At 42.4% G+C, this 7,943-nt stretch overlaps 1 long non-coding RNA gene across 1 annotated transcript; it reads left to right on the top strand.

Moving 5' to 3' along the window:
- The first annotated feature begins 1,430 nt into the window (after positions 1 to 1,430).
- Positions 1,431 to 7,407, top strand: LOC113909045. Its single transcript, XR_003515677.2, has 3 exons — positions 1,431 to 1,499; positions 1,675 to 2,090; positions 6,661 to 7,407. It is a non-coding gene; the product is annotated as an uncharacterized LOC113909045 (long non-coding RNA).
- The last annotated feature ends 536 nt before the right edge of the window (positions 7,408 to 7,943 follow it).

Genomic DNA, 7,943 nt, shown 5'->3' with positions numbered 1-7,943 from the left:
TATTCAGTGAATAATTTCTTTACATAAAGAGGCAAAAATAAATATCCACACCAATGAAATTTATTTGAAGTCTACAAGTAATTAAATAGTACTTAGTCATACATCATATATGGAAATGTGCAGAAAGCATGATTGGTGATGCTGAGGCAGCTTTGAAACATTAAATCCATTTTATCACTTAGGGAAGTGACACCAGCATATGAAGTACTTTGCTCCAAGTCACACAGCAGTCTGCCAGGAATACTTTTATCTGACCGGGAAGATGCTTCCTCTTTCTCTTACTATTTTGCTACTGCTTCGTATTGCAAGGCACAGAGCACGGCAGTTCACAGGACGTTCTAATGTATCACTAAGACAATCAAGTTAGCACAACAGATTGTCCAAAATTAATAAACCCTAAACCAGTTATATGGTTTGGATACCTTTACCACCTAGAAATTATAATCAACCTTCATATCTGACCTCTGGCCTCTGCATCCTGGTAAAGCCGTGTCATTCAGCCAAGGGAGGGGTTTAAAGGTAGCATCATGAATCTTCAGGAATTCCCAGTAAATACCACAGCAGGAGGGCACACTCCCAGGAACTGGGGGGAGGGGGGTTCTTAGTTCAAGTTTCCATATAAGGAAATGGGCACTAAAAGCAAAGATGAGAGATGAGAGATGATGACGTGGCTGATATTTATTGAGAATAATGTGTGAGTCATCGTTCAAAGTGCTGTTCAGATATTAACTCACTTAACCCTATAGCCACCCAGGGAAGTAGGTGCAGCTCTGGTTCTCACTTCATAGATGAGAAAATGAATGTATTCGGAGGGTAAGCATCTTGTTGAGGTCACTTAGAGATGGAGTCAATCTATAAATTCTGGTAAACTGTGTCTACTTGGTATAGGATCTGTTTGCTCGTACCTTCCCCATGGATTAGGATTTGAAAACGGAGGCCATAGCTATCAGCAGGACTATGGAGTTTGTTCCAGCACAGGCGTTTGAGGTATTCTGGGGGGAAGAGGGGAAGCAACCTAAAGGTTTCATTCTATTCAGAAGAGTCGTCATCTGGGGCAAAGAGTCAGCAGGGGAGGTCTGCGTGTGGCGTAGTCTCAGGACCCTGGTAGCAAGATGGAATCTCAGGCCCTTAACTGAGACCCGTGTGCTGTAGATGCCCAGGTCCAACCTCAAGAGTAATTCTGATGACTTAGGAATCTCAAGGTGTGGTCCCCAACCAATATCAGCATGACCTGAGAATTTGTTAGAAATGCAAATCCTCAGGCCCCATCTCAGACCTCCCGGATCTCATAGTGAAGCCTAAAAGTCTGTGTTTGCACAGGTATTCGGGGTGATTATGATGTATGCCAAAGTTTGCGAACCTCCACCCTGTGGGATCCCCATATCTGATCCCTGTCCTCTGTACCCAGAGCACCTTATCTGACAGTAATTTTCTGCGTAGCCTTGGAAGCAACCTGAGCTCTCCTAATTCCGTGGGACACCCACCTGTGACAGTAGCACGTAAATGGGGACGGGGGCGGGGCGGGGCGGGGGCCTGGGACTCGGATTTCTATTCTTTTTATTTTAAAGAAGAGAGAAGATTCTCTCTCTTCTTCTGGAAATGCCAAAGGCAAACTAAATCATCAAGTTGCTTGCTTGTTTGTTTGTTTGTTTGTTTGTTTGTTTGTTTTGACAGAAATGAATCACTGCGGGGAGATCTTTCAAGCTTGGAGTGATTTATTCCACTCAAACCCCAAGTCATCCCAGGAGCCTTGGCCAATCCTGGTACAGCGAAAGTTCCAACTAAATCAAATGGACTACAATGCCTGCCTGAGGCGATTTTTCTAACCCTCTTCCAGACTGGGGGGAAACCCTGAACAGAATATCTCACACCACCTTCAGAACCTTCCCCTTTTCCCTTTTCTGTGCAGACAGCACGTTAAAAAGATCTGTAAGTGACTGTTCTAGGGATCTGTTCCACCTGCTCGGAATACGGGAAACTACAGACGCTGCGGCTGCCTCATCAAGGAAATGGCTTCTGGAATCCCAGTTCCAAAGACGATTGTGTTCTTCACACGCCCTCTTGTGGCGACTCTGACCTAATGCAATCAGGTAAGGCCTCGGGCTGTGCTCGGGTACAAGGCAAACTTCAGAGAATTCGAAAGCTAGGAATTCAGGATTCGGGAAGCTTGTCTTACCCTAAATTATGCTTGTTTGGGGCCTTGTTGAAATCTATAGAGCTACTCGTCCTGAGAGGATTGTGATGACATGTCCCAATTAAAGCCGTTTTGCAAAGCATAGCAAATAAATACTGGCTTTTTTATTTAAAGAATGTCTAACAGTTCAGGAGGCTGCAAGCCCAGAGAGGGTGGCTGTGGATGGAGCTTGTAGCTGGGTTTACATGGGCAAAGCAAAGTACAAGAGAGAGTTTCTCTCATTTGCAGGATTATTCAGCAGTGAAACCAAAAACAAGCTACACAAGAAAGAGGTATGTAGGTACTTGACATACAAGTTCAGTGTGCGTCCTGCACAACCCCCAGACCAGATCCCTTCCTTAACCCTAAAAAGGGTTCCGAAAGCCAGCACCCTCCGCCTGGTTCTGCTGCCTTGAGCAGGGAGGAGGTGATGACTTTCCTCAACTCTCCCAGGGAAACATGGCACTGCCCTCCCCTTAACCCTCCTTCACCTGAGAGACATCTTTCTGCCCCATTAACGTCTAAGAATGTAAAGCCTTTCCTGTTGATGCATGTAAGTTTAGCAGTATTATATTCCTGCTGTTCCTCTTCTGGATTTAAGAAAGAAATCTGCCTAAGGTTATAAGCTCCTCACAGAAAAACAAGGTCTGATGCGCTGTGCAGTGTCTAGCTAATCACCTCCACAAATAGATATTAATGAAAGTTTGATCGTGGGAAGATTACATTAATTATTCAGTTTTTCTAATTGTCTAGAAATAAAAATGGGTTGTCAGAAGCTAGACAAAGATTTCCAGAACAGAGAAACATGGGGATGAGTGTGGGGATTAGGAAGCATGGCAGATTTAAGACAGGACTTCTGGACCTTGGTTTTTGACTCTTCGGTTTGATAATCCTTTGCTGTGGGCCTGTGAAATGTGCACTGTGGAATGCACAGCAGCGTTCCCGGACCCCCCTAGCTGCCCAACAGCACCTCCCTCAATTGTGACTACATAAAATGTCTCCAGGCATTGCCAAATGTCCCCGGATGGCAAAACCACCCCTGGTTAAGAATCCTTGATTTATGAGGATGATGTCCGTAGAAAAATTGTTACACATGGTGATGGGTGAACTGAGATGGAGCAGAGGATGTCTGACTGCAGGGGAGAGCTTCACAGAGATGCCAGGAGACAGAATGGGCTTTGTAGTCAGTGAGACTGAGTCTCGGACGAAATGATGTGAATTTAGGCCTCTTTTTTTCCCCCTAAGCCTCAGTTTTTACATCTGTAAAACTTACATAGATTAATAACAATGATGATATAACAACAGTAATAATCATAAAAAAGGTTATTGAGAGGTGAAACGAAATAAAGGATCGGATATATTGTCTAGTGTATAACAATGTCAGCAGATAGTATTCAGGCCTCTTCTCCAGAAGTTTCTAGAAATAAAAGATAGCTTTTGGGGGCTAGTCTAAAAGAGCCCTGGGAGACAGGTGTGGGTGGGGTGTAAAGAGCCCCTGTACTGGGCATCCTTTGTGAATAATGTCACCCTGGCTTCCTTCTGAAGAATTATTCCTGCAACACAGGCTGTGCGGGTACAGAGCAAAGTGCAGTGCAGATGTGTTAGCTCTCCAGATAAATAATCACTCCAGGGCAGCAAAGCATATAAAATCATTCCAGAAACAGAAATATTCATAGTCTTTAAATGTCCACTTTGGTCTCTATTTTTCAATCAGAAAAGTGCAAAATCATCCTTTTACCACACGGAGTAAAATCCTTATACTTTTGTATTAGGGAAACATTCTTAGAGAACTGGAAGCAGAAGGAACATTTGCAATGTTATTGGTGTCTGATAAATGCCCCTTCTTGAAATAATGAAAGCTAAGTTTCCAGATGACTACTATAATGTTTCATGGAAAACTTAATGACTCGGTGAAAGCATCTTCATTGCCCTTACTGGTCCCTACAGCTTGAATTACATCATTTGCTTTTATCTTATAGAAATTGCCGAAAAATCAAAAGATGTTCACAGTGATTTATAGTTCCCACACATTAACAGCCGTGGCATCAGTAATTTCTTCGTGAACTTCATCCCATTGAAGATGAATTCTCCTTTTCCCAGAATCCCTATACCTTAATCTGGACACATTTTTTTATTTTCTCCTTTCTCTCCAACATCCAGGACTCCTCGTTGGAAAACTGGGAGAGGCTTCAAATTCCCCATATTTTAAACCTTGCCCCTGCCATTACCACTGTCACAAATTATTATAGGTTGAACCATATGAAAATAACAATGTTTGACATATTTTACCTACAAAAATGATGAGTTCAGATGGGTCCAGACTAGAACTCTATCCCTATTCTCTCTTTTAGAATTCTGCACGTCCGATGTCACTTTCCCTGTGGAATTTTCCACAACGACCCCCTACCCTGAAATGATCTCCCCTTTTCTAAAGATCCCTACTCTGCAGTAGTACAGGTGTTGCTCGCTCCTGACATCACTTTCGGAGGTTTTTCCTTACCAGAGAGCATAAATCACAGAAATCAGCCAGGAGCGCTGTATCTGACTCCTGACTCCTCTAAGTGCTTGCTGGGTGACCTTGGGGGAAAGTGACATGGCTTTCCTAAGTCTCAATTTCCACACATACAAAAGAGTTGTCCTAAGTATTGACAAAATGGATTCGATATTTGAATAACATCTATTAGGTAAGGGCTCAGTAAACGGTCATTTATAAAAATGATTGGGGGTTTTTATCAATGAATTCCTGAAGCCGGACCTTATTTATTGCAGTCTGCCCATAGTTCTTACCATACCATGGGTATCGTTACCCAATAACAGTAACAACAAAAACATAATAACTTATTTTTATACGGCATTCGTTCTATGTGGTGCTAGGCTAAGTATTTTCCTTGCATTATCTCCTGTAATCCTCCCCATCGTCCTGGGAGGTAGATACTGTTGTTCTACCATTTTAGAGACGAGGAATGTGAGGCAAAGAGAGGTTCAATAAATGGAACATGCACACACACGGGGGAGCCAGAGTTGGAGCCAAGGTCATCTGGTGTCAGAGTTCATAATTTGCTGGATGGCATCCATGGGGAGGTATCATATCAAATACATAACAAATGTATTTGAACACTTTACGGTCCTTAGCTAAAAGTATTCATAGCTATATCATGTTAAAAGGCTAAACTGGGCATCTTTTAGAGGGGGTGCCACTGAAGTCTCAAACATAACTGAACTTTGAGAATCATCACAACAAACGTCACATGCATACCCCTGTGTGCCCAGCCCACACTTTGTGAGGTGTCATGGGAGCTCAACGAGAATACAACATGACCTTTGACTGCAAGGAACTTACAGTCCTGTGAAGATAGTAACATTCTCGTGTGCAATCAGATGATAGTGCAAATCAACACATTCACCCAGTCAACAAATACAGATTAGGAACCAACTGCTTGCCAAGCCTGTGCTGGGAGCTGGGACAGGGATAAACAGATTTGGGTCTGGCCTTGCCCCCATGAGCCATACTACCCGGGAGAATACATGACCGATTTGGGGGGAAAGGTAAAAAATAATATCACAGTTTAGAGAATTCATTGAGGACGAAGGTAACTGGAAAAGGCCTCTGAATTGCGAACAGGATTTGAGTTTGGTCTTCAACAAAGTCTGGTAAAATGCCACTTCGCGACTTAATTCCCAAACACAGCAATCAATACAAATGCATAGCATCATCTCATCAATTTCACACTGGTGTAGAAGACAGCCAATGAAACATGATTACACTTCCAAAATCTGCATTCCTCTTCACATCAAACTTAATAGCATTTTAAGCTTAGTATTCTTATTTCATTTACTGAAAGAACCAAGGCAAAAATAACCTCAAATTTGAAAACATTCCCTGCAAAGATTCCTATAGCACTGTGTTAAAAAGCCAAAGTCCTGCACCATGGTTAAAATGAAGGTGTTTTCCTTTCAATTCAAAACCTCAATTTTCAGACCTTAATATCTTAGGCTTTTCAATCACAGGAAGTTGGTTTACAGAGAGTAGTTACGGGGAAGCAGGAGACTGCTGATAGCATACTTCTGCAGTACAAACCACTGCCTGTCATCTTTAAAATGGTTAAGTAAGCAATCCAAAGAAAAAGATGTTGAGGGTTAAATTGCTAACTCAAACGAGACGAAAGACCTGGGCAGGTCAAACTGTATTTTCTTTCCATTTCCTTTAATACTAGCAGGGAGTGTAGGAAGCCCCGCTATTTCCTTCCCCATATGATGGTTCAGAGGAGCTTTCTCTAGTGTAATTCACATGGTATCAGGGATTATCTTTTTATCTGCAAACTAAACAAGATGAAATTATGTCAGCACAAGTCTCTGCAGACAAGATATGTCAAAAAGATAAATTACATAATTTATATTTGCATGCCTTTGCATTTTTAATATTGTTATATTCTTTGCATTTCTAATTATATTTGCATTTTAAGCATTGAATTCATTTTTAATTTCAGGGGTAAAATGACACAAGATAATTAGGAATGGATGGACATGGGACACTTTCAGATCCTTTTCTCTGCCACAGCAACAATCAAAGACTTGTTTCCTTCCCGTGATACCCCCCAGGGACCACAAAGACCAGTATAATAAAACTTAAGGCCTAGCTGATTATTAATATGGTACCTCTTGCTATTGTCCAAATTATCCTTTCCCTGCCGTGTTGGCAGATTATACACCTCGGCCCTTGCGACGCCTCCTGGTAGGGGGTAGAGCCCGCATCTCTGCCCCACCGTTAAGTCTGCGTGTGTCAGTGGACCAGGAACTTTTCAATATGCCGCCACCGCCTCTGTGCCCTTGCTCTCTGCGACAAGAGCGCCATGTCCCAGACAGGGGCTGCTCCTTCAGCCCAGATCCAGGAATGAGGGGACATGGGGAGAGGAATTACAGATGGCCTACAACACGGAGCAGAGCGGCAGCCAACTCACAGCCTTTATGTAATGAGAGAGAAATGGATGCTTATTTTGGAGACCACTAAAATTCTGAAATCATTACACGGAAAACCTGACTGATACAACGAGCAGTGGTGATTATTCTGTCATACTGTCATAGTATTTGTATACAGCGAAAGAAACAATAAGCAACATGAAAACGCAGCCTACATACAGAATGCAGTGGAAATGTACAAAACGCCACCTACGGAACATGCAGCCCACGGAGAAAATGTCTCAAACCATCTGTTAAGGGGTTAATATCCAAAATATATGAGGAACTCATACAATCCAAGAACAGAACAAACAAACAAACAATCCAATTGTGAAATGGGCAGAAGACTCAAATAGACCTTCTTTTAAAAGAAGACAGCCAAATGGTACATGAAAAGATGCGCAACATCACTAATCATCAGGGAAATGCACATCAAAACCACAGTGAGCTATGACCTCACACATGTTAAAATGGCTGTCATCAAGAAGACAAGAGATTGTAAGTGTTGGTGAGGGTGTGGAAGAAAGGGAACCCTTGTGCACTGTTGTTGGGAATATAAATTGGTGCAGCCACTGCGGAAAATAGTATGGAGGTTGCTCAAAAAAATCAAAAATAGAACTACTACATGATCCAGCAATCCTATTTCTGGGTATATTTCCAAAGGAAACGAAAGCAGGATATTAGATGTAGCTGGACTCCCCCGTGCATTGCAGCATTATTCACAATAGTCAAGACGTGGAAACAACCTGAGTATCCACTAATGGATGAATGAATAAAGAAAATGTGATACACACACACACACACACACACACAC

Source organism: Zalophus californianus, chromosome 4, assembly GCF_009762305.2.
Source record: "Zalophus californianus isolate mZalCal1 chromosome 4, mZalCal1.pri.v2, whole genome shotgun sequence".
Classification (NCBI taxonomy): domain Eukaryota; kingdom Metazoa; phylum Chordata; class Mammalia; order Carnivora; family Otariidae; genus Zalophus; species Zalophus californianus.
The sequence above is the reverse complement of the archived record's forward strand: the minus strand, read 5'-3'. Positions and strand labels throughout refer to the sequence as shown.